Below are 27471 nucleotides of genomic sequence, written 5' to 3' on the forward strand. Positions count from 1 at the left end.
AGGCCCATTCCGCAAGGAAGGTGGGCTCATCTTGGGCGGCTGCCCGAGGGGTCTCGGCATTACAACTCTGCCGAGCAGCTACGTGGTCAGGGGAGAACACGTTTGTAAAATTTTTACAAATTTGATACCCTGGCAAAGGAGGACCTGGAGTTCTCTCATTCGGTGCTGCAGAGTCATCCGCACTCTCCCGCCCGTTTGGGAGCTTTGGTATAATCCCCATGGTCCTTTCAGGAACCCCAGCATCCACTTAGGACGATAGAGAAAATAAGAATTTACTTACCGATAATTCTATTTCTCGGAGTCCGTAGTGGATGCTGGGCGCCCATCCCAAGTGCGGATTATCTGCAATACTTGTACATAGTTATTGTTAACTAATTCGGGTTATTGTTTAGGAAGCCATCTTTCAGAGGCTCCTCTGTTATCATACTGTTAACTGGGTTTAGATCACAAGTTGTACGGTGTGATTGGTGTGGCTGGTATGAGTCTTACCCGGGATTCAAAATCCTCCCTTATTGTGTACGCTCGTCCGGGCACAGTACCTAACTGGAGTCTGGAGGAGGGTCATAGGGGGAGGAGCCAGTACACACCACCTGACCTGTAAAAGCTTTACTTTTGTGCCCTGTCTCCTGCGGAGCCGCTATTCCCCATGGTCCTTTCAGGAACCCCAGCATCCACTACGGACTCCGAGAAATAGAATTATCGGTAAGTAAATTCTTATTTTAAAGCGCATATAACAAAAACAACACCTTTTAGGGTTGTTTATATACATTTTATAGCGCTTTTGGTGTGTGCTGGCAAACTCTCCCTCTGTCTCCCCAAAGGGCTAGTGGGGTCCTGTCTTCGATAAGAGCATTCCCTGTGTGTGTGCTGTGTGTCGGTACGTGTGTGTCGACATGTATGAGGACGATGTTGGTGTGGAGGCGGAGCAATTGCCGGTAATGGTGATGTCACCCCCTAGGGAGTCGACACCGGAATGGATGGCTTTAATTATGGAATTACGTGATAATGTTAGTACATTACAAAAGTCAGTTGACGAAATGAGACGGCCGGAAAACCAGTTGGTACCTGCTCAGGCGTCTCAGACACCGTCAGGGGCTGTAAAACGTCCCTTACCTCAGTCAGTCGACACAGGTACCGACACAGATGAATCTAGTGTCGACGGTGAAGAAACAAACGTATTTTCCAATAGGGCCACACGTTATATGATCACGGCAATGAAGGAGGCTTTGCAGATCTCTGATACTGCAGGTACCTCAAAAAGGGGTATTATGTGGGGGGTGAAAAAACTACCTGTAGCTTTTCCAGAATCAGAGGAATTGAATGACGTGTGTGATGAAGCGTGGGTTAACCCAGATAGAAAACTGCTAATTTCTAAGAAGTTATTGGCATTATACCCTTTCCCACCAGAGGTTAGGGCGCGCTGGGAAACACCCCCTAGGGTGGATAAAGCGCTCACACGTTTATCAAAACAAGTGGCGTTGCCGTCTCCAGATACGGCCGCCCTCAAGGATCCAGCAGATAGGAGGCTGGAAACTACCCTGAAGAGTATATACACGCATACTGGTGTTATACTCCGACCAGCAATAGCCTCAGCCTGGATGTGCAGTGCTGGGGTAGTGTGGTTGGATTCCCTGACTGAAAATATTGATACCCTGGATAGGGACAGTATTTTATTGACTCTAGAGCAATTAAAGGATGCGTTTCTTTATATGCGAGATGCTCAGAGGGATGTTTGCACTCTGGCATCGAGAGTAAGTGCGATGTCCATATCTGCCAGAAGAAGTTTATGGACGCGACAGTGGTCAGGTGATGCGGATTCCAAAAGGCATATGGAAGTATTGCCATATAAAGGAGAGGAATTATTTGGGGTTTGTCTATCGGATCTGGTGGCCACGGCAACTGCCGGCAAATCCACTTTTTTACCTCAGACCCCCTCCCAACAGAAAAAGACACCGTCTTTTCAGCCGCAGTCCTTTCGCTCCTATAAAAACAAGCGGGCAAAAGGACAGTCTTATCTGCCACGAGGCAGAGGAAAGGGTAAGAGAGGGCAGCAAGCAGCCCCTGCCCAGGACCAGAAGCCCGCCCCGGGTTCTACAAAGCCATCAGCATGACGCTGGGGCTTTACAAGCGGACTCAGGAGCGGTGGGGGGTCGACTAAAGATTTTCAGCAATCAGTGGGCTCACTCACAGGTGGACCCGTGGATCCTGCAGATAGTATCTCAGGGTTACATGTTGGAATTCGAAAGATCTCCCCCTCGCCGTTTCCTAAAGTCTGCTTTACCAACGTCTCCCTCAGAAAGGGCGACGGTATTGGAAGCCATTCACAAGCTGTATTCTCAGCAGGTGATAGTCAAGGTACCCCTCCTACAACAGGGAAAGGGGTATTATTCCACACTATTTGTGGTACCGAAGCCGGACGGTTCGGTAAGACCTATTCTAAATCTGAAATCCTTGAACCTGTACATACAGAAATTCAAGTTCAAGATGGAGTCACTAAGAGCAGTGATAGCGAATCTGGAAGAAGGGGACTTCATGGTGTCCCTGGACATAAAAGATGCTTATCTGCATGTCCCAATTTACCCCTCACACCAAGGGTATCTCAGGTTCGTGATACAAGACTGTCATTATCAGTTTCAAACGCTGCCGTTTGGTTTGTCCACGGCACCTCGGGTCTTTACCAAGGTAATGACCGAAATGATGGTTCTTCTACGAAGAAAAGGCGTATTAATTATCCCTTACTTGGACGATCTCCTGATAAGGGCAAAGTCCAGAGAACAGCTGGAAGCCGGTGTAGCACTAACCCAAGTAGTGCTTCAACAACACGGGTGGATTCTGAATCTTCCAAAATCTCAATTGTCCCCGACAACACGTATGCTGTTCCTGGGAATGATTCTGGACACGGTTCAGAAAAAGGTGTTTCTCCCGGAGGAGAAAGCAAGGGAGTTATCCGAACTTGTCAGGAACCTCCTAAAACCAGGAAATGTGTCAGTACATCAATGCACAAGAGTCCTGGGAAGGATGGTGGCTTCTTACGAAGCAATTCCATTCGGCAGATTCCATGCACGAATATTTCAGTGGGATCTGCTGGACAAATGGTCCGGATCGCATCTGCACATGCATCAGCGGATAACACTGTCACCAAGGACAAGGTTGTCTCTCCTGTGGTGGTTGCAGAGTGCCCATCTGTTAGAGGGCCGCAGATTCGGCATACAGGACTGGGTCCTGGTGACTACGGATGCCAGCTTACGGGGCTGGGGAGCAGTCACACAGGGAAGAAACTTCCAGGGTGTATGGTCAAACCTGGAGACGTCTCTTCACATAAATATACTAGAGCTAAGAGCGATCTACAATGCTCTAAGCTTGGCGAAACCGCTGCTTCAGGGTCAGCCGGTGTTGATCCAGTCGGACAACATCACGGCAGTCGCCCACGTAAACAGACAAGGCGGCACGAGAAGCAGAAGAGCAATGACAGAAGCTGCAAGGATTCTTCGCTGGGCGGAAAATCATGTCATAGCACTGTCAGCAGTGTTCATCCCGGGAGTGGACAACTGGGAAGCAGACTTCCTCAGCAGACACGACCTTCACCCGGGAGAGTGGGGACTTCATCCGGAAGTTTTCCACATGATTGTGAACCATTGGGAAAAACCAAAGGTGGACATGATGGCGTCTCGCCTCAACAAAAAACTGGACAGATATTGCGCCAGGTCAAGAGACCCTCAGGCAATAGCTGTGGACGCTCTGGTAATACCGTGGGTGTACCAGTCAGTGTATGTGTTTCCTCCTCTGCCTCTCATACCAAAGGTACTGAGAATTATACGGAAAAGGGGAGTAAGAACAATACTAGTGGCTCCGGATTGGCCAAGAAGAACTTGGTATCCGGAACTTCAAGAGATGCTCACGGAAGATCCGTGGCCTCTACCTCTAAGAAGGGATCTGCTTCAGCAGGGACCTTGTATGTTCCAAGACTTACCGCGACTGCGTTTGACGGCATGGCGGTTGAACGCCGGATTCTAAAAGAAAAGGGCATTCCAGAGGAAGTTATTCCTACCTTGATTAAAGCTAGGAAGGAAGTGACCGCACAACATTATCACCGCATTTGGAGAAAATATGTTGCGTGGTGTGAGGCCAAGAAGGCCCCAACGGAAGAATTTCAATTGGGTCGATTCCTACATTTCCTGCAGGCAGGATTGTCTATGGGCCTCAAATTGGGGTCTATTAAAGTTCAAATTTCGGCCTTATCGATCTTCTTCCAGAAAGAATTGGCTTCAGTACCTGAAGTACAAACTTTTGTCAAGGGTGTACTACATATACAACCCCCAATTGTGCCTCCAGTGGCACCGTGGGATCTAAACGTAGTTTTGGAATTTCTCAAATCTCATTGGTTTGAGCCTCTCAAATCGGTAGATTTGAAGTATCTTACATGGAAAGTAACCATGCTATTGGCCCTGGCTTCAGCCAGGAGAGTTTCAGAGTTGGCGGCTTTATCGTACAAAAGCCCATATCTGATTTTCCATTCGGACAGGGCAGAACTGCGGACACGTCCTCATTTTCTCCCTAAGGTGGTTTCGGCTTTTCACTTGAACCAGCCTATTGTGGTGCCTGCGGCTACTAGCGACTTGGAGGACTCCAAGTTACTGGACGTTGTCAGAGCATTGAAAATATATATTTCAAGGACAGCTGGAGTCAGAAAATCTGACTCGTTGTTTATCTTGTATGCACCCAACAAGATGGGTGCTCCTGCGTCTAAGCAGACGATTGCTCGTTGGATCTGTAGCACAATTCAACTTGCACAGTCTGTGGCAGGCCTGCCACAGCCTAAAACGGTAAAAGCCCACTCCACAAGGAAGGTGGGCTCATCTTGGGCGGCTGCCCGAGGGGTCTCGGCATTACAACTTTGCCGAGCAGCTACGTGGTCAGGGGAGAACACGTTTGTAAAATTTTACAAATTTGATACTCTGGCTAAAGAGGACTTGGAGTTCTCTCATTCGGTGCTGCAGAGTCATCCGCACTCTCCCGCCCGTTTGGGAGCTTTGGTATAATCCCCATGGTCCTGACGGAGTCCCCAGCATCCACTAGGACGTTAGAGAAAATAAGAATTTACTTACCGATAATTCTATTTCTCGTAGTCCGTAGTGGATGCTGGGCGCCCATCCCAAGTGCGGATTGTCTGCATTACTTGTACATAGTTATTGTTACAAAAATCGGGTTATTATTGTTGTGAGCCATCTTTTTTAAGAGGCTACTTCTTTGTTATCATACTGTTAACTGGGTTCAGATCACAAGTTGTACGGTGTGATTGGTGTGGCTGGTATGAGTCTTACCCGGGATTCAAGATCCTTCCTTATTGTGTACGCTCGTCCGGGCACAGTACCTAACTGAGGCTTGGAGGAGGGTCATAGGGGGAGGAGCCAGTACACACCATGTGATCCTAAAAGCTTGCTTTTGTGCCCTGTCTCCTGCGGAGCCGCTATTCCCCATGGTCCTGACGGAGTCCCCAGCATCCACTACGGACTACGAGAAATAGAATTATCGGTAAGTAAATTCTTATTTTATATAGCGCTGGTTCCTAGTAATTGTTTTGTATTTGAATCTTCTTGTAGAGTTTATAATGCTATATTCTGTTCCTTTGCTGTTCTGCATGTCACTTATGTTCCACATCCAGTGATTAAACATTCTCTGCTGTTCACATCATGACTGCTGTGATTATACCTTTTTTTTTTACTTATGAGGATGTGAAAATCTGATTAGTGAAAAGCTTGATAAATGAGTCACTGTATGTAATACATTTTTATTGTGTTCTATTTCAGATGTCTGTCTGCTTCACAAAGTTCATTTTCTTATCTAAGAAAGACCAGTGTAAATTGCACAAACCTCCATGAAGAATTTGAGCTGAAATGCTGGTTGTATATTATCTGGACAGCATAGTGAAGAGGTCAGTGGTGACCTTCATATATTGTAAGATGGAGGAACTGTTACATTTTCTGTTATTAACCAAATTTGGTTTTGCTAGAGAGAATAAACAACTTGTTTTCTCTTACGTCCTAGAGGATGCTGGGGTCCACATTAGTACCATGGAGTATAGATGGGTCCACTAAGAGCCACTGGCACTTTAAGAGTATGAGAGTGTGGGCTGGCTCCTCCCTCTATGCCCCTCCTACCAGCCTCGGTTTAGAACAGGGGTGGGGAACCTTTTTTCTACCAAGGGCCATTTGGATATTTATAAAATCCTTCGGGGGCCATACAAATATTATCAACTTAAAAATTAGCCTGCCCCCAGTAGATATGCCCCCATTAGATATGACCCCTAGTAGCGCCGCTTACACACACACATTAAAAGAAAGAAAAAAACAATACTCACCAGCTCCTGCTTCCGAACCCTTGCCCTCTGCCTGGCTGCCCGCTCCCCAGAACTATGGGAGAGACGTCATGACATCTCTCCCATAGCACCGCACAGGCACACATGCACACTGCCAGAGCCGGAAGCCGGAGCTCAGGAGTGAGCTCCTACCTCCGGCTGCTGCTGAGGGGAAGAAGACGGGCACCCACTGCAAAATCTCAGCTGGCGCCCGGCATCTCCCTTGGTTAGGTGAACCTGGGAGGGCCGGATCAAGTGGCTTTGCGGGCCTTATACGGCCCGCGGGCCTGAGGTTCCCCACCCCTGGTTTAGAAAATGTGCCTGGAGGAGCCGGTCACAGCTAGGGGAGCTCCTAGAGCTTCTTTAGTTTTTTTTTTTTTCTAAGAGTAAGTTTAGGCACAGGGAGGCTGCTGGCAACAGCCTCCCTGCTTCGTGGGACTAAGGGGGGAGTAGTTTCCACCCTGAGGGGTCTGAGCCACTATCTCCGCTGACAGGACACTGAGCTCCTGAGGGTACTGATAGCCGCTACAGGCGACCACTCACTCCCACCCCCTTACAGAGCCAGAAGACTTCGGTGGCGAGTGAGTCACCCATCCCCCCCCCCCTCCCCTGCCTTCTCCCCCCCGCCACCCCAGCAAGCGGGGACTCTGTGTGAAGATGGCGGCAACAGGGTAGGGAGCGCAGTACTAACTGGTTCAGTCAGACCAATTTTGAACTTGAAATCAATGAACCCGTAACGGAAGGTGTTCAAATTCACAATGGAGTCTCTCAGAGCAGTGATTTCAGGTCTGGAGGAGAGAGAGTTTCTGGTATCCCTGGATATCAAGGATGCGTACCTCCACATTCCGATTTGACAGTCTTTATCAATTTCAGGCACTGCCATTCGGCCTATCCACAGCAAGCCGTGGCGGTGGACGCCCTAGTGACTCCATGGGTGTTCCAATCGATGTATGTGTTTCCTCCACTTCCACTCATTCCAAGAGGTCTAAAATTCAAAAGGAGAACAAGAGTTCAGGCAATCCTCATTGCTCCAGACTGGTCAAGAAGGGCTTGGTACGTGGGTCTTATGGATCTACTGCTGGAAGAGCCGAGGCCTCTTCCTCTTCGGGAGGACCTGCTGCAGCAGGGTCTGTTCGCTTATCAAGACTTATCGCGGCTACGTTTGACGGCATGGAGGTTGAATGCCAGATATTGGCTCAGAAGGGCATTCCGAACAAGGTTATTCCTATCCTGATACAGGCTAGGAAAGGAGTAACGCCTAAACATTACCATCGTATTTGGAAAAAATATGTATCTTGGAGTGAGTCCAAGAAGTTTCCTACGGTGGAGTTTCAACTGGGACGGTTTCTCCTCTTCCTGCAAGCAGGTGTGGATATGGGCCTGAGGTAAAGATCCAGATTTCGTCCCTATACATTTTCTTCCAGAAACAATTGACTTCCCTCCCTAAGGTTCAGACTTTCCTGAAAGGGGTTCTGCACATCCAGCCTCCTTTTGTGCCACCTATGGCGCCCTGGGATCTTAACGTGGTGTTACAGTTCCTCCAATCGGATTGGTTCGAACATCTGCCGGAGGTTGAGGTCAAGTTTCTCACGTGGAAGGCTGTCACTTTGTTGGCCTTAGCTTCTGCTAGACATGTGTCGGAGTTGGGAGCTTTGTCTTGTAAGAGCCCCTACTTAATCTTCCATGAAGATAGGGCTGAGCTTCGTACACGTCAGCAGTTCCTTCCGAAGGTTGTGTCGGCATTTCATATCAACCAACCTATTGTGGTGCCAGTTGCTACTGACTCCTCAATTTCATCAAAGTCCTTGTATGTTGTAAGGGCTTTGAAAATCTATGTGAAGAGGACTGCTCATCACAGAAAATCGGACTCTGTTTGTACAAGAAAATTGGGTGTCCTGATTCAAAGCAGACGATTTCTCGCTGGATCAGGTTCACTATCCAGCATGCATATTCTACGGCAGGATTGCCGTGTCCGAAATCGGTTAAGGTCCACTCTACTCGTAAGGTGGGGTCTTACTGGGTGGCTGCCCGGGGTGTCTCAGCTTTGCCGAGCAGCTACGTGGTCAGGGTCGAACACGTTTGCTAAGTCCTACAAGTTCGATACTTTGGCTTCTGAGGCAGGGGCGTTTTAAGAGAGGAGGAGGCCCGTGTTCAGCCTCCTCCGTTCGGGCCCCCTCCTCTCTGCCCGGAGCGCTGTAGAGTCTGAGCACTAGAGGGCTCAGACTCTACTACGCATGCACAGATCTCCGGGAAATTGGCGTGGCGGCCATTTTCCCAGAGATTTCTCTACTGCGCATGCGCAAACTCTGTGAAAATGGCCGCTGAGCCATTTTCACTGTGTTCTAACAGCGCTGTGGATGCCGGCGCTGGACTTCGGAGGGGTGTGTATTTTAAAAATGGGTGCAGTGTGTGCGGTGGGGGCCCCCTCTGGACTCAGGGGCCTGTGTGCACTGCACCCATTATAGAAACGCAAGTGCTCTGAGGACTTAATTTGGTCAATCAGTTCTGCAGGAGCCTCCGCGCTCTCCCTCCCATTCTGGGAGCTTTGGTACATCCCCATGGTACTAATGCGGACCCCAGAATCCTCTAGAACGTAAGAAAATAGAATTTTAATTACCTACTGGTAAATCTTTTTCTCAAAGTCCGTAGAGGATGCTGAGTGGCAGCCCAGCGCTTCGTTATCATGCAATGGTTATCTGGTTCAGTACGACTTTGTTCTTAGTTGCGTACTGCCTTGTTACTTGGTTAAGTATTGTTTCAGCTGTTGCTGAGTTTCAAGCTAGATAGCTTGGTTTGCCTTATATGTGTGAGCTGGTATGAATCTCGCCACTATCTGTGTGTAATCCTTCTCTTGAAAATGTTAGTCTCCTCGGGCACAGTTTCTAGACTGAGTCTGGTAGGAGGGGCATAGAGGGAGGAGCCAGCCCACACTCTCAAACTCTTAAAGTGCCAATGGCTCCTGGTGGACCAGTATACCCCATGGTACTAATGTGGACACCAGCATCCTCTAAGGACTGCGAAAAAAGGATTTACCGGTAGGTAATTAAAATCCTAGTATCGCCAATATCATGCAATTTATTTAAGAATGCTGTTGTATCCAACAGAAATCTATCGTTTGTAACCATAAAAGGCTGTAGAATAGGATCAAGGTATGTTGACACTCTGAAAGAGCCCATCACGGGCCGCAATAATAGGACGCCCCAGAGGGCAATTCAATGGTTTATGTACCTTGGGCAACAAGTACAATACTTGTACAATGGGAGATTCAATTATATATACATACATACATGGGCGTAGCTAGAATTCTATGGGCCCCATAGCAAAATTTTGAAAGGGCCCCCACCCAATGTTGACAGAAACAGTAAGAAGATTGTATTCCGAAGGATATTTTTAATGAAAGTATCCCCACTATGTACACAGTGACCTGTTTTATACCCTCATCATAGATCACTGTACAGTCCCCGTTCCCCTATATAATAATACAACATATCAGTGTGTGCCGGGGTGTATAATATACTCTCCTCATACATTACTGTACAGTCCCTTCTCCCCTGTATAATAATACCGTATATCAGTGTGTGCCGGGAGCTGTGTCATTCTCCCTCATATTTCACTGTATGGTCCCATCTCCCCTATATGATGATAATACCATATATCAGCGTGTGCCAAGAGCTGTACTATACCCTCCTCATATATCACTGTACAGTCCCCTCTCCTGAAACAATACAACATATCGGTGTGTGCTGGGAGGTGATTAAAATCTTACAGTGCATCCGGCAAGTATTCAGAGTGCTTCACTTTTTCCACATTTTGTTATGTTCCAGCCCTATTCCAAAATGGAATAAATGAATTTCTCTAACTTCCTAGTGGATGCTGGGGACTCCGTAAGGACCATGGGGAATAGACGGGCTCCGCAGGAGACAGGGCACTTTTAAGAAAGAATTAGGATACTGGTGTGCACTGGCTCCTCCCTCTATGTCCCTCCTCCAGACCTCAGTTTGAATATGTGCCCGGACGAGTTGGGTGCACCTTAGTGAGCTCTCCTGAGCTTGCTAATAAGAAAGTATTTTGTTAGGATTTTTTATTTTCAGAGAGATCTGCTGGCAACAGACTCTCTGCTACGTGGGACTGAGGGGAGAGAAGCAGCCCTACTCACTAGAAGATAGGTCCTGCTTCTTAGGCTACTGGACACCATTAGCTCCAGAGGGATCGTACACAGGAACGCACCCTTGGTCGTCCGATCCCGGAGCCGCGCCGCCGTCCCCCTCGCAGAGCCAGAAGACAGAAGCCGGCGTGAGAAGTAAGTAGACTTTGAAATCGGCGGCAGAAGACTCCAGTCTTCATCTGAGGTAGCGCACAGCACTGCAGCTGTGCGCCATTGCTCCCACACTAAACCCACACACTCCGGTCACTGTAGGGTGCAGGGCGCAGGGGGGGGCGCCCTGGGCAGCAATTGGGTACCTCATGGCAAAAAGCAGCATATATACAGTTGGGCACTGTATATATGCATGAGCCCCCGCCATTATTTTACACACACAACGCGGGACAGAAGCCCGCCGCTGAGGGGGCGGGGCTTCTTCCTCAGCACTCACCAGCGCCATTTTCTCTCCACCGCTCCGCTGAGAGGAAGCTCCCCAGGCTTTCCCCTGCAGAAACCCGGTAGAAAGAGGGTGAAAAGAGAGGGGGGGCACATAAATTTGGCGCAAAAAACTGATATACAGCAGCTACTGGGTTAACACTAAGTTACTGTGTGATTCCTGGGTCATTTAGCGCTGGGGTGTGTGCTGGCATAATCTCTCTCTGTCTCTCCAAAAGGCCTTGTGGGGGAACTGTCTTCAAATAGAGCATCCCCTGTGTGTGTGGTGTGTCGGTACGCTTGTGTCGGCATGTTTGACGAGGAAGGCTATGTGGAAACAGAGCGGGTACAAATGAATGTGGGGTCGCCGCCGACACCTGATTGGATGGATATGTGGAAGGTTTTAAATGATAATGTAAATTCCTTGCATAAAAGGTTGGATAAAGCTGAAGCCTTGGGACAGTCAGGGTCTCAACCCATGCCTGATCCTACAGCGCAGAGGCCGTCAGGGTCTCAGAAGCACCCACTATCCCAAATTGTTGACACAGATATCGACACGGATTCTGACTCCAGTGTCGATGGCGATGATGCAAAGTTACAGCCTAAAATGGCTAAAGCCATCCGCTACATGATTATAGCAATGAAAGATGTGTTACACATCACAGAGGAAACCCCAGTCCCTGACAAGAGGGTTTATATGTATGGGGAGAAAAGGCAAGAGGTGACCTTTCCCCCTTCACATGAATTAAATGAGTTATGTGAAAAGGCTTGGGAGTCTCCAGATAGGAAACTGCAGATTTCCAAACGGATGCTTATGGCGTATCCTTTCCCGCCAACGGACAGGTTACGCTGGGAATCCTCCCCTAGGGTGGACAAAGCTTTAACACGCTTATCCAAGAGGGTAGCCCTGCCGTCACAGGATACGGCCACCCTAAAAGATGCTGCAGATAGAAAACAGGAGGGTATCCTGAAATCCATTCATGCACATTCAGGTACCCTGCTAAGGCCGGCAATTGCGTCGGCCTGGATGTGTAGTGCTGTAGCAGCATGGACTGATACCTTATCTGAGGAACTTGATACCTTGGACAAGGATACTATAATACTGACCCTGGGGCATATAAAAGATGCTGTCCTATATATGAGAGATACCCAAAGAGACATTAGCCTACTGGGCTCTAGAATAAATGCTATGTCAATTTCTGCCAGAAGGGTCCTGTGGACTCGGCAATGGACAGGCGATGCCGACTCAAAAAGGCACATGGAGGTTTTACCGTATAAGGGTGAGGAATTGTTTGGGGACGGTCTCTCGGACCTGGTCTCCACAGCTACGGCTGGAAAGTCAAATTTTTTGCCATATATTCCCTCACAACCTAAGAAAGCACCGTATTACCAAATGCAGTCCTTTCGATAACAAAGAGGCAAGAAAGTCCGAGGTGCGTCCTTTCTTGCCAGAGGCAGGGGTAGAGGAAAGAAGTTGCACAGTACAGCTAGTTCCCAGGAACAGAAGTCCTCCCCGGCTTCCACTAAATCCACCGCATGACGCTGGGGCTCCACAGGCGGAGCCAGGCCCGGTGGGGGCGCGTCACCGAAATTTCAGCCACACGTGGGTTCACTCTCAGGTGGATCCCTGGGCTATAGAGATTGTGTCTCAGGGATACAAGCTGGAATTCGAAGTGATGCCCCCTCACCGTTACCTCAAATCGGCCCTGCCAGCTTCCCCCATAGAGAGGGAAATAGTGTTAACTGCAATTCACAAATTGTATCTCCAGCAGGTGGTGGTAAAGGTTCCCCCCCCCTTCAACAGGGAAGGGGTTACTATTCGACAATGTTTGTGGTACCGAAACCGGACGGTTCGGTCAGACCCATATTGAATTTAAAATCCCTGAACATATACTTGAAAAGGTTCAAGTTCAAGATGGAATCACTCAGGGCGGTCATCGCAAGCCTGGAGGAAGGGGATTTTATGGTGTCTCTGGACATAAAGGATGCTTACCTTCATGTCCCCATTTATCCACCTCATCAGGAGTACCTCAGATTTGTGGTACAGGATTGTCATTACCAATTCCAGACGTTGCCGTTTGGTCTGTCCACGGCACCGAGAATATTTACCAAGGTAATGGCAGAAATGATGGTGCTCCTGCGAAAGCAAGGAGTCACAATTATCCCATACTCGGACGATCTCCTCATAAAGGCGAGGTCCAGAGAGCAGTTGCTGATCAGTGTGGCACGCTCTCGGGAAGTGTTACAACAGCACGGCTGGATTCTGAATATTCCAAAGTCGCAGCTGATTCCTACGACGCGTCTGCCCTTCCTGGGCATGATTCTGGACACAGACCAGAAGAAGGTTTTTCTCCCGACGGAGAAGGCGCAGGAACTTATGACACTGGTCAGAGACCTCTTAAAACCAAAACAGGTGTCGGTGCATCACTGCACAAGAGTCCTGGGAAAGATGGTGGCATCATACGAGGCCATTCCCTTCGGCAGGTTCCATGCGAGGACCTTTCAGTGGGATCTGTTGGACAAGTGGTCCGGATCGCATCTACAGATGCATCGGTTGATCACCCTATCCCCTAGGGCCAGGGTGTCTCTTCTGTGGTGGCTGCAGAGCGCTCACCTTCTCGAGGGCTGCAGATTCGGCATTCAGGACTGGGTCCTGGTGACCACGGATGCAAGCCTCCGAGGGTGGGGGGCAGTCACACAGGGAAGAAATTTCCAAGGTCTGTGGTCAAGTCAGGAGACTTGCCTTCACATCAATATCCTGGAACTAAGGGCCATATACAACGCCCTAAGTCAAGCGGAGACCCTGCTTCGCGACCAATCTGTGCTGATTCAATCAGACAACATCACTGCAGTGGCTCATGTAAACCGCCAAGGCGGCACAAGGAGCAGGGTGGCGATGGCAGAAGCCACCAGAATTCTTCGCTGGGCGGAGAATCAGGTACGAGCACTGTCAGCAGTGTTCATTCCGGGAGTGGACAACTGGGAAGCAGACTTCCTCAGCAGGCACGACCTCCACCCGGGAGAGTGGGGACTTCATCAGGAAGTCTTCACGCAGATTGCAAGGAGGTGGGAACTGCCACAGGTGGACATGATGGCATCCCGCCTCAACAAAAAGCTACAGAGATATTGCGCCAGGTCAAGAGACCCTCAGACGATAGCTGTAGACGCACTGGTGACACCGTGGGTGTTACGGTCGGTTTATGTGTTTCCTCCTCTTCCTCTCATACCCAAGGTGCTGAGAATCATAAGAAAAAGAGGAGTGAGAGCAATACTCATTGTTCCGGATTGGCCAAGAAGGACTTCGTATCCAGAACTGCAAGAAATGCTCACAGAGGACCCATGGCCTCTGCCTCTGAGGCAGGATCTGTTGCAGCAGGGGCCCTGTCTGTTCCAAGACTTACCGCGGCTGCGTTTGACGGCATGGCGGTTGAATGCCGGATCCTAGCAGAAAAAGGGATTCCGGATGAGGTTATTCCTACGCTAATAAAGGCTAGGAAGGACGTGACAGCTAAACATCACCGTATATGGCGAAAATATGTTGCTTGGTGTGAGGCCAGGAATGCCCCTACAGAGGAATTCCAGCTAGGCCGTTTCCTTCACTTCCTACAGTCGGGAGTGACTATGGGCCTAAAATTGGGGTCCATTAAGGTCCAGATTTCGGCCCTATCCATTTTCTTTCAAAAAGAACTGGCTTCTATTCCTGAAGTTCAGACGTTTGTAAAGGGAGTGCTGCATATTCAGCCCCCGTTTGTGCCTCCAGTGGCACCTTGGGATCTTAACGTGGTGGTGAGTTTCCTGAAATCACACTGGTTTGAGCCACTTAAAATCGTGGAGTTAAAATATCTCACGTGGAAGGTGGTCATGCTATTAGCCTTGGCTTCGGCTAGGCGTGTGTCAGAATTGGCGGCTTTGTCACATAAAAGCCCCTATCTGGTTTTCCATATGGACAGAGCAGAATTGCGGACTCGTCCACAATTTCTGCCAAAAGTGGTGTCATCTTTTCATATGAACCAACCTACTGTGGTGCCTGTGGCTACTCGTGACTTGGAGGATTCCGAGTTACTAGATGTAGTCAGGGCTTTGAAAGTTTATGTAGCCAGAACGGCTAGAGTCAGGAAAACTGAGTCGCTGTTTATCCTGTATGCATCCAACAAGCTGGGTGCTCCTGCTTCAAAGCAAACTATTGCTCGCTGGATCTGTAACACGATTCAGCAGGCTCATTCTGCAGCTGGTTTGCCGCTTCCAAAATCAGTAAAGGCCCACTCCACAAGGAAGGTGGGCTCTTCTTGGGCGGATGCCCGAGGGGTCTCTGCATTACAGCTTTGCCGAGCGGCTACTTGGTCAGGTTCAAACACTTTTGCAAAGTTCTACAAGTTTGATACCCTGGCTGAGGAGGACCTTGTGTTTGCTCATTCGGTGCTGCAGAGTCATCCGCACTCTCCCGCCCGTTTGGGAGCTTTGGTATAATCCCCATGGTCCTTATGGAGTCCCCAGCATCCACTAGGACGTTAGAGAAAATAAGATTTTACTTACCGGTAAATCTATTTCTCGTAGTCCGTAGTGGATGCTGGGCGCCCGTCCCAAGTGCGGACTTCTGCAATACAGGTTGAGTATCCCTTATCCAAATATTCCGAAATACGGAATATTCCGAAATACGGACTTTTTTGAGTGAGAGTGACATAGTGAAACCTTTGTTTTTTGATGGCTCAATGTACACAAACTTTGTTTAATACACAAAGTTATTAAAAATATTGTATTAAATGACCTTCAGGCTGTGTGTATAAGGTGTATATGAAACATATCTGAATTGTGTGAATGTACACACACTTTGTTTAATGCACAAAGTTATAAAAAATATTGGCTAAAATTACCTTCAGGCTGTGTGTATCAGGTGTATATGTAACATAAATGCATCCTGTGCTTAGACTTGGGTCCCATCGCCATGATATCTCATTATGGTATGCAATTATTCCAAAATACGGAAAAATCCCATATCCAAAATACCTCTGGTCCCAAGCATTTTGGATAAGGGATACTCAACCTGCTACTTGTATATAGTTATTGCTTACATAAGGGTTATGTTATGGTTGCATCAGGGTTATCTGATGCTCTGTGGTTGTTCATGCTGTTAACTGGGTTAGTTTATCACGAGTTATACGGTGTGATTGGTGTGGCTGGTATGAGTCTTACCCTGGATTCCAAAATCCTTTCCTTGTACTGTCAGCTCTTCCGGGCACAGTTTCCTTAACTGAGGTCTGGAGGAGGGACATAGAGAGAGGAGCCAGTGCACACCAGTATCCTAATTCTTTCTTAGAGTGCCCTGTCTCCTGCGGAGCCAGTCTATTCCCCATGGTCCTTACGGAGTCCCCAGCATCCACTTCGGACTACGAGAAATAGATTTACCGGTAAGTAATATCTTATTTTTTCCCCTTAAAATTCTACACACAATACCCCATAATGACAATGTGAAAAAGTTTTTTGTGATTTTTTTTCAAATTTATTAAAAATAAAAAACTAAGAAATCACATGTACAGAAGTATTCACAGCCTTTGCTCAATACTTTGGTTATGCACCTTTGACAGCAATTACAGCCTCAAGTCTTTTTGAATATGATGCCACCTACCTTTGAGCAGTTTCGCCCATTCCTCTTTGCAACACCTCTCAAGCTCCATCAGGTTGGATGGGAAGCTTCGGTGCACAGACATTTTCAGATCTCTCCAGAGATGTTCAATCGGATTCAAGTCTGGGCTCTGGCTGGGCCACTCAAGGACATTCACAGTGTTGTCCTGAAGTTAGTACAAGGAGGGACGACGGGGCCCAGGACAGGGGGGACAGGGCCATGACGGAACAGAGGGCATGGCAGATATTGGTATTAGGGACAGTGACAGATAGATGTCCTACTTGAGTCACTGCTGCTGGCTGCTGCTGTCCCACTTCAACCTGGGGGGGAACAGATGCTGCTGGAGACGGGGCTGGGCTGCCTGTCTCTGGCTGGAGTCCTGCTTCCTCCCCACGCTCCTTCACTCAGTTAAACACCGTGGCCCCTCGTGGCTACAGGGTACTACCCCCATAGTGAGCTGGGAGACTAGAGAAGAGACGCTGTGGCCGGAGACGTGGGAGGGGGCGGAGCATGTCGGCGGACTTCTGCAGCGCTGCCCGCCAGCTAGATGAATGGTGCGAGAACGGGCGGCAGCGCTGCAGCTGGCGGTGGGGGCGGGGATACCAGGGCTGGAGCATGAAAGACCTGCACGGCACTGTGACTGGGTGCAGGGGGAAGGCGGGCCCCAGAGGTAGTCGGGGCCCCGTAGCAACTGTGCTCCCTGCACCCACGGTAGCTACGCCCTAGTGTGTGTATGGCTGGGTCCACAGGATAACATTTGGATATGCCGGAGCGACAGCGGAAATGGCACCAAACGATCACGAGCTTTCTTGCCTCCTAGGATGCATCGGGGCTTCTCCATGTAATACCGCCCACTGACTCAGTTAAATCAGTTTTTTGTTTGGTGCGGCAGGAGCCAGACCATGGTCACAGGGCTGCAGTTAATAGCAGCCTGAAGCTTTTATTATTTTATTTTTATAGTCTTACTATGTGTTTTTTTTCTTTTTCTTGAGTGACTTTTCTTAATAGCGTCTTAAACGCATACTAGAAAGAGTCGCTCCAACAACTCTCCACCGGGTCGCAACAACGCTTACTTTCGCGGTATAGTGCTGTCTTGACGGGCGTCTGTGTCAGATGATTCTAGCAGGTCCAGCAGACGTAACCAGGCTGTGGCCGGAGCATGGGGAGAAGGTAAGGCATCGGTTTCCTCTTACTGGGGGTTCCGGACACAGCTACACTGTATTGGAGGAGACTACAAACAGTGTGTTGATGCGCCGCCACTCTTAAGTGCAACAGCGCTATGCTTTAGGGATCATAGGCCTAGGTTGAGGCTGCGATCCGTAGAGTTTAAGTCAACAGGGGGAATTAGACGCTCTCCTGGTCGCCCCTCCCCCAAGTTCATGACCATTGTCCATGTGTCTCCCGAGGGTACTCGGTCGCAGCTTAAACGCTGCGGTTGTGTACACTAGAGTTGCCGCCTAGACCGAGTCGCAGGCCGTAGCGTCTGCATACACGTAGCATTCACTGAGCGTCTGTGTCCGTTAGTGAGCGTCCGTGTCTCTCATCAGTTATCGGTGCGGCAGTGTACACCAGTAGTGTCTGAATCCACTCAACGTCTTGCGAGCGTATTGATGGATATGGAAGTGTGGTGAGTCTCCCTGTATCCCACTCTATGGAGAAATTAGTTATACAGTACTAAAAATTCTCTCTACTTGTTAGTATGAATTGTTATTTTTTGGTACATATTGCATATGAGGCCTGTATATTACTGTTGTTTTCTGCATGATATGTCTGAAAAACTGGTTAAAAACAGAAATACAATTTTCCCACTTATTGTAAGTTATTATGATGGTGATTGTATTCTCATATGACAATGTCTAATATTTTAACATGTGACTGACTCTCTGTGTGCTGACTTTTATATGTTGTAAGTTCTGTTCTGAACCTCAGTTCAGGTGCACGGTTGTGGTCAGATTGATCTCACGTCTATATATTTATATATAGGTGATTTTCAGTCACAAATTGTGTAGTCCTAAAAACAGATTATTACCATGTCTGTGAGCGGCAAAAGTGACGAGGAGAATATCAGGTACTCCTACATCCTTAACATGTTTATCTTGTAAAACAGGGTTAATTGGAATAGGCCAGTTGGTCACTTATGAGGGGTTATGTGGAAACTGTTTTGCTTTTCAGCAAAGTAAAAAGCAGGCATTGGTTCAACAACCAGTAGAGCCACCATGGAGTATGTTTGCGCAGACTTTGTCTTCAATAGCAGACAGATTAACTCCTGCAGCTTCACCCCAGTGAATAGGTTACACTATTAACCCATACATGCAGCTCCCTCCCTATGGTTTGGTTCCAGTAGCCTCTACAAGTAACCAGGCTATTAACCAGGGTACAGGTAAGACTAAAGTAGATACGTCTATGTTACAAACTACACATGATGATACAACAGATGATGATACAGTATATTCAAATACTCCGTATGATGATCAGTCGCAGAGTTTTCAGCTCACAGGATGTAGCTGAACTTATTGATGCAATGAAGGCTATTCTCCTCTCCTTGGAGGAATCTGCCAAAACAGTGTCAAAATCTAAAGCACCTGTGTTTAAACTAACAAAAACAGTTAAAACTGAATTCCCAGCGTCAGAGGATCTGACGGAAATGATGGAAGAATCCTGGGTGACGCCCAGTAAAAAATATAAGATTCCGAAAAAAATGGGATTCTTATTATCCATTTCCAGCTGCGGATTGTTCAAAAAGAGAAGTTCCTCCTAAAGTAAATGCACATGTACTGCGACTTGTGCATAAATCTGCTTTACCATTGTCATCTACCTCACTAAATGATGTCACTGACAGAAGGGTAGATAGCTCCTTGAAAAATATATTTTCTCTCTCAGGAGCAGTGGTAAGGCCTGCTATGGCTGCAGCCTGGATGGCAAGGGCATTGGTAGAATGGATGGAGGAGCTAGAGAATGGCCTCTCCCCTCCTAATAGGGAGCAGGAGTATCATCTGGGCCGTTTAAGACAAGCTGCCCAACATTTGGAAGTAGCAGCAATTGATATGGGTACGATTGCTTCTAAAGCATCAGCCTTGACAGTAGCCGCTCGTAGAGCAGTTTGGCTACGTACTTGGAAAGCAGATGCAGAATCCAAGAAAGCTCTGGAAGCATTGCCTTTCATTGGTACTATATTGTTTGGGAAACAATTGACAGATATTCTAGAATCGGAAGCTGAATCTAAAAAAGTCAGATTTCCGGCTAGTTATAACCCTAAGACTAGGGGTTCAAAATTTCGGCCATTTCGATGGCAAAGCAAAAGCTAAAGAGGAGTCTAAGCAACCCCAGTTCAATAGATCAGCCAGGGGTAGGAAGCAATGGGCTAGTAGAAAGCCAGCTTCCAAGCCTGAACAGAAACCATCAGCCTGAAGAGACGGGCCTCCGCCTGGAGGATGCCAGGGTTGGGGGCCGACTCCTTCATTTTGCACACATATGGCAACAGTCGACGACAGATGCTTGGGTGCAAAAGGTGGTATCTCTCGGTTATGGGTTCCTATTCAGGAGGCATCCTCCTCAAAGGTTTTTTTGCACCAGCCTGTCTCGTCTAGAGTCGAAGGCCAGTGCCCTGCAAGAAGCAGTTCAGAAATTGCTTCAGTCGGGTGTGATTATCCTGGTACCCCCATCACAAAGGGGACAGGGCTTTTACTCCAATCTATTTTTGATTCACAAGCCAAATGGCTCATTCCGACCAATTCTCAATCTCAAAATGTTAAACAAATACATTTCTCTATCGTCCTAGTGGATGCTGGGGTTCCTGAAAGGACCATGGGGAATAGCGGCTCCGCAGGAGACAGGGCACAAAAAGTAAAGCTTTAGGATCAGGTGGTGTGCACTGGCTCCTCCCCCTATGACCCTCCTCCAAGCCAGTTAGATTTTTGTGCCCGGCCGAGAAGGGTGCAATCTAGGTGGCTCTCCTAAAGAGCTGCTTAGGAAAGTTTAGCTTAGGTTTTTTATTTTACAGTGAGTCCTGCTGGCAACAGGATCACTGCAACGAGGGACTTAGGGGAGAAGAAGTGAACTCACCTGCGTGCAGGATGGATTGGCTTCTTGGCTACTGGACATCCGCTCCAGAGGGACGATCACAGGTACAGCCTGGATGGTCACCGGAGCCTTGCCGCCGGCCCCCTTGCAGATGCTGAAGTAAGAAGAGGTCCAGAATCGGCGGCAGAAGACTCCTCAGTCTTCTAAAGGTAGCGCACAGCACTGCAGCTGTGCGCCATTTTCCTCTCAGCACACTTCACACGGCAGTCACTGAGGGTGCAGGGCGCTGGGAGGGGGGCGCCCTGGGAGGCAAATGAATACCTATTTTGGCTAAAAATACCTCACATATAGCCTCCGGAGGCTATATGGAGATATTTAACCCCTGCCAGAATCCGTTAAGAGCGGGAGACGAGGCCGCCGAAAAAGGGGCGGGGCCTATCTCCTCAGCACACAGCGCCATTTTCCCTCACAGAAAGGCTGGAGGGAAGGCTCCCAGGCTCTCCCCTGCACTGCACTACAGAAACAGGGTTAAAACAGAGAGGGGGGGCACTAATTTGGCGATATGCTTATATATATATTAAGATGCTATAAGGGAAAACACTTATATAAGGTTGTCCCTATATAATTATAGCGTTTTTGGTGTGTGCTGGCAAACTCTCCCTCTGTCTCTCCAAAGGGCTAGTGGGTCCTGTCCTCTATCAGAGCATTCCCTGTGTGTGTGCTGTGTGTCGGTACGTGTGTGTCGACAGGTAGGAGGACGATGTTGGTGAGGAGGCGGAGCAATTGCCTGTAATGGTGATGTCACTCTCTAGGGAGTCGACACCGGAATGGATGGCTTATTTAGGAAATTACGTGATAATGTCAACACGCTGCAAGGTCGGTTGACGACATGAGACGGCCGACAAACAATTAGTACGGTCCAGACGTCTCAAAAACACCGTCAAGGGTTTTAAAACGCCCGTTTACTTTAGTCGGTCGACACAGACAGACAGGGACACTGAATCCAGTGTCGACGGTGAATAAACAAACGTATTCCTTATTAGGGCCACACGTTAAAGGCAATGAAGGAGGTGTTACGTATTTCTGATACTACAAGTACCACAAAAGAGGGTATTATGTGGGATGTGAAAAAACTACCATAGTTTTTCCTGAATCAGATAAATTAAATAAAGTGTGTGATGATGCGTGGGTTCCCCCCGATAGAAAATTAGGGGCGGTATACCCTTTCCCGCCAGAAGTTAGGGCGCGTTGGGAAACACCCTTTAAGGTGGATAAGGCGCTCACACGCTTATCAAAACAAGTGGCGGTACCGTCTATAGATAGGGCCGTCCTCAAGGACCAGCTGACAAGGCTGGAAAATATAATAAAAAGTATATACACACATACTGGTGTTATACTGCGGCCAGCGATCGCCTCAGCCTGGATGTGCAGAGCTAGGGTGGCTTGGTCGGATTCCCTGACTAAAAATATTGATACCCTTGACAGGGACAGTATTTTATTGACTATAGAGCATTTCTATATATGCGAGATGCACAGAGGGATATTTGCACTCTGGCATCATGAATAAACGCGATGTCCATAACTGCCAGAAGATGTTATGGACACGACAGTGGTCAGGTGATGCAGATTCCAAACGGCACAGTATGGCCGTATACAGGAAGAGGACTTGTTTGGGGTCGGTCCATCGGACCTGGTGGTCACGGCAACTGCTGGAAAATCCACCGTTTTTTACCCTAAGTCACATCTCTGCAGAAAAAGACACCGTCTTTTCAGCCTCAGTCCTCTCGTCCCTATAAGATCATATCTGCCCAGGGATAGAGGAAAGGGAAGAAGACTGCAGCAGGCAGCCCATTCCCAGGAACAGAAGCGTTCCACCGCGTCTGACAAGTTCTCAGCATGGCGCTGAGACCGTACAGGACCCCTGGATCCTACAAGTAGTATCCCGGGGGTACAGATGGGAATGTCGAGACGTTTCCCCTTCGCAGGCTCCTGAAGTCTGCTTTACCAAGTCTCCCTCCGACAAGGAGGTAGTATGGAAAAAAATTCACAAGCTGTATTCCCAGCAGGTGATAATTAAATTACCCCTCCTACTACAGAAAAGGGGTATTATTCCACACTATATTGTGGTACTGAAGCCAGAAGGCTAGGTGAGACTTATTCTAAAAAAAAAAAAAAAAAAAAATTTTTTTGAACACTTACAAAGGTTCAAATTAAGATGAAGTCACTCAGAGCAGTGATAACGAACCAGGAATAAGGGGACTATATAGTGTCCCGGGACATCAGGGATGCTTACCTCTATGTCCCAAATTTGCCCTTCTCACTAAGGGTACCTCAGGTTCGTGGTGCAGAACTGTCACTATCAGTTTCAGACGCTGCCGTTTGGATTGTCCACGGCACCCTGGGGTCTTTCCCAAGGTAATGGCCGAATTGATGATTCTTCTTCGAAGAAAAGGCGTCTTAATTATCCCTTACTTGGACGATCTCCTGATAGGGGCATAGTCCAGGGAACAGTTGGAGGTCGGAGTAGCACTATCTCGGATACTGCTACAATCAGCACGGGTGGATTCTAAATATTCCAAAATCGCAGCTGATCCCGACGACACGTCTGCTGTGCCTAGGGATGATTCTGGACACAGTCCAGAAAAAGGTGTTTCTCCCGGAAGAGAAAGCCAGGGAGTTATCCGAGCAAGTCAGGAACCTCCTAAAAACAGTGCATCATTGCACAAGGGTCCTGGTAAAAATGGTGGCTTCCTACGAAGCAATTCCATTCGGCAGATTTCACGTAAGAACTTTTCAGTGGGATCTGCTGGACAAATGGTCCGGATCGCATCTTCAGATGCATCAGCGGATAACCCAATATCCAAGGACAAGGGTGTCTCTCCTGTGGTGGTTATAGAGTGCTCATCTTCTAGAGGGCAGCAGATTCGGCATTCAGGATTGGATGCTGGTAACCACGGAGCCCAGCCTGAGAGGCTGGGGAGCAGTCACACAAGGAAAAAATTTCCAGGGAGTGTGATCAAGTATGGAGACTTTTCTCCACATAAATATACTGGAGCTAAGGGTAAATTTATAATGCTCTAAGCTTAGCAAGACCTCTGCTTCAAGGTCAGCCGGTATTGATCCAGTGGGAAAAACATCACGGCAGTCGCCCACGTAAACAGACAGGGCGACACAAGAAGCAGGAGGGCAATGGCAGAAACTGCAAGGACTTTTCGCTGGGCGGAAAATCATGTGATAACACTGTCAGCAGTTTTTCATCCCGGGAATGGAAACTGGGAAGCAGACTTCCTCAGCACGACCTCCACCCGGGAGAGTGGAAACTTCATGGAGAAGTTTTTTCCACATGATTGTAAACCGTTGGGAAATACCAAAGGTGGACATGATGGCGTCCCGTCTGAACAAAAAACGGGACAGGTATTGCGCCAGGTCAAGAGACCCTCAGGCAATAGATGTGGACGTTCTGGTAACACCGTGGGTGTACCAGTCGGTGTATGTGTTCCCTCCTCTGCTTCTCATACCTAAGGTGCTGAGAATTATAAGACGTAGAGGAGTAAGAACTATACTCATGGCTCCGGATTGGCCAAGAAGGACTTGGTACCCGGAACTTCAAGAGATGCTTACAGAGGTCTTATGGCCTCTGCCGCTAAGAAGGGACTTGCTTCAGCAAGTACCATGTCTGTTCCAAGACTTACCGCAGCTGCGTTTGTCGGCATGGCGATGGAAAGCCGGATCCTAAGGGAAAAAAGGCATTCCGGAAGAGGTCATTCCTACCCTGGTCAAAGCCAGAAAGGAGGTGACCGCACAACATTATCACCACGTGTGGCGAAAATATGTTGCGTGGTGTGAGGCCAGGAAGGCCCCACAAAGAAATTTCAACTCGGTCGTTTCCTGCATTTCCTGCAAACAGGAGTGTCTATGGGCCTCAAATTGGGGTCCATTAAGGTTCAAATTCGGCCCTGTAAATTTTCTTCCAGAAAGAATTGGCTTCAGTTCCTGAAGTCCAGAAGTTTGTCAAGGGAGTATTGCATATACAAACCCCTTTTTTGTGCCTCCAGTGGCACTGTGGGATCTCAACGTAGTTCTGGGATTCCTCAAATCACATTGGTTTAAAACCAGTCAAATATGTGGATTTGAAGCATCTCACATAAAAAGTGACCATGCTCTTGGCCCTGGCCTGGACCAGGCGAGTGTCAAATTGGTGGTTTTTTCTCAAAAAAGCCCATATCTGTTTGTCCATTCGGACAGGGCAGAGCTGCGGACTCGTCCCCAGTTCTCTCCCTAAGGTGGTGTCAGTGTTTCACCTGAACCAGCTTATTGTGGTGCCTTGCACCTACTAGGGACTTGGAGGACTCCAAGTTGCTAGGAGTTGTCAGGGCCCTGAAAATATGTTCCAGGACAGCTGGAGTCAGAAAATCTGACTCGCTGTTTATACTGTATGCACCCAACAAGTTGGGTGCGCCTGCTTCTAAGCAGGCGATTGCTCGTTGGATTTGTAACACAATTCAACTTGCACATTCTGAGGCAGGCCTGCCACAGTCTAAATCGGTTAAGGCCCATTCCACAAGGAAGGTGGGCTCATCTTGGGCGGCTGCCCGAGAGGTCTCGGCATTACAACTCTGCCGAGCAGCTACGTGGTCAGGGGAGAACACGTTTGTAAAATTCTACAAATTTGATATCCTGGCAAAAGAGGACCTGGAGTTCTCTCATTCGGTGCTGCAGAGTCATCCGCACTCTCCCGCCCGTTTGGGAGCTTTGGTATAATCCCCATGGTCCTTTCAGGAACCCCAGCATCCACTAGGACGATAGAGAAAATAAGAATTTACTTACCGATAATTCTATTTCTCGGAGTCCGTAGTGGATGCTGGGCGCCCATCCCAAGTGCGGATTATCTGCAATACTTGTACATAGTTACAAAAATCGGGTTATTATTGTTGTGAGCCATCTTTTCAGAGGCTCCGCTGTTATCATACTGTTAACTGGGTTTAGATCACAAGTTGTACGGTGTGATTGGTGTGGCTGGTATGAGTCTTACCCGGGATTCAAAATTCCTCCCTTATTGTGTACGCTCGTCCGGGCACAGTACCTAACTGGCTTGGAGGAGGGTCATAGGGGGAGGAGCCAGTGCACACCACCTGATCCTAAAGCTTTACTTTTTGTGCCCTGTCTCCTGCGGAGCCGCTATTCCCCATGGTCCTTTCAGGAACCCCAGCATCCACTACGGACTCCGAGAAATAGAATTATCGGTAAGTAAATTCTTATTTTTGATTCCAAGGTTCCACATGGAGACGTTGCGTTCTATAGTGTTGGCTATGGAGGCGGGAGATTACATGGTATCTCTGGATATACAGGATGCTTACCTACATGTGCCTATAGCACGGTCTCATCAATGCTACCTCAGGTTTGCCATCCTCCAGCAACATTTTCAGTTCCAAGCCTTGCCCTTCGGGCTAGCAACAGCACCCAGGGTGTTTACCAAAATGATGGTGGTTATGGCAGCTTATTTCCGTAAGCAGGGGATAAGAATATTTCCATACCTCGACGACCTTTTAATCCTAGCACATTCGCAGGAATTACTTTTGAGCCATCTTCGACAGTAGTTTGTCTACAAAGACACGGGTGGCTCATAAATTGGGAAAAGTCATCTCTGAATCCGTCACAGCGGATGGTTCATTTGGGGGCCATATTGGATTCAGGTCTACAAAGAATTTTCTTACCAGAGAAAAAGATAGCCAAGGTGCAGGTCATGACTCAAGAGACGTTGCACACTCAGACAAGGTCAGTCCATGCAGCAATGCGACTGTTGGGTCTGATGGTGTCAACCTTCGATATGGTGGAATATGCACAGTTCCACTCCAGACCATTACAGCACGTTATTCTGACCAAATGGAACGGAAATTATCTGACAATAAAAAAACAGATGATAAAGTTTCCGGTAAATGTAAAAAGGTCTCTAGCTTGGTCGCTACAGAGGGACCATTTAAACAAGGGGAGACCCTTTTGGATAAAAGAATGGCAAGTCCTGACAACAGATGCCAGTCTTTAAGGCTGGGGAGCGGTGCTCGAAAGCCTTTGGTTCCAGGGAAAATGGACCATAAGGGAAAGTCGCCTGCTAATAAATCTGTTGGAAATAAGGGCCATTTATATGGCTTTAGTTCAGGCAAAGGACAGTCTGCAAGGAAGACCAGTCCAGATTCGCTCAGACAATGTAACAGCAGTAGCGTACCTCAATCATCAGGGAGGAACTCTCAGCAAAAGATTGATGGAGGAAGTAACTCCCATACTAAGGTGGGCAGAGCTCCATCTTCCAGCATTGTCAGCAGTGTTTGTTCCAGGTGTACTTAACTGGGAAGCGAATTTTCTGAGTCGACACCATTCAGGAAACCGAATGGGCATTACACCCAGAAGTGTTTCAGACTATAGTGAACAGATGGGGTCTACCAGAAATAGATCTCATGGCGTCTCGTCTAAACAACAAAGTTCCGAGGTACGGATCAAGAACAAAGGATCCCGGAGCGGTCCTTGTAGACTCACTGTCAGTAAAATGGAAATTTCATCTGGCATATCTGTTCCCTCCAATCTCTCTGTTACCCAGAGTAATTAGGAAAATAAAGCAAGCAAAGGGAGTCATAATTCTAATAGCTCCAGCTTGGCCAAGAAGGCATTGGTACACAGATCTACTAAGGATGTCTGTGGAAGCACCAATACTGCTCCCTCAACGTCCAGATCTGCTAATACAGGGTCCTTGTTGTCACAGCCATCTGGATCGTCTGTCTTTGACGGCGTGGCTGTTGAAACCTCTATCTTAGAAGCTAGAGGATTTTCAAAACAAGTAATTCAGACTATGCTTAGAGCAAGAAAACCTTCTTCAGCTCGTATTTATCAAAGAATATGGCAAGCCTA

The 27471-nt window shown here is 48.1% G+C and overlaps 1 long non-coding RNA gene across 1 annotated transcript in view; it reads left to right on the forward strand.

The window, feature by feature from the left end:
• LOC134917971 (uncharacterized) overlaps positions 1–27471 on the forward strand; it is a 99912-nt gene that overhangs the window by 18555 nt on the left and 53886 nt on the right. The window contains exon 2 of the long non-coding RNA XR_010177435.1: positions 5808–5932. This is a non-coding gene — a long non-coding RNA (uncharacterized LOC134917971). The remainder of the gene's footprint in view (positions 1–5807; positions 5933–27471) is intronic.

This window comes from Pseudophryne corroboree, chromosome 1, assembly GCF_028390025.1.
Source record: "Pseudophryne corroboree isolate aPseCor3 chromosome 1, aPseCor3.hap2, whole genome shotgun sequence".
In the NCBI taxonomy this organism is placed as follows: domain Eukaryota; kingdom Metazoa; phylum Chordata; class Amphibia; order Anura; family Myobatrachidae; genus Pseudophryne; species Pseudophryne corroboree.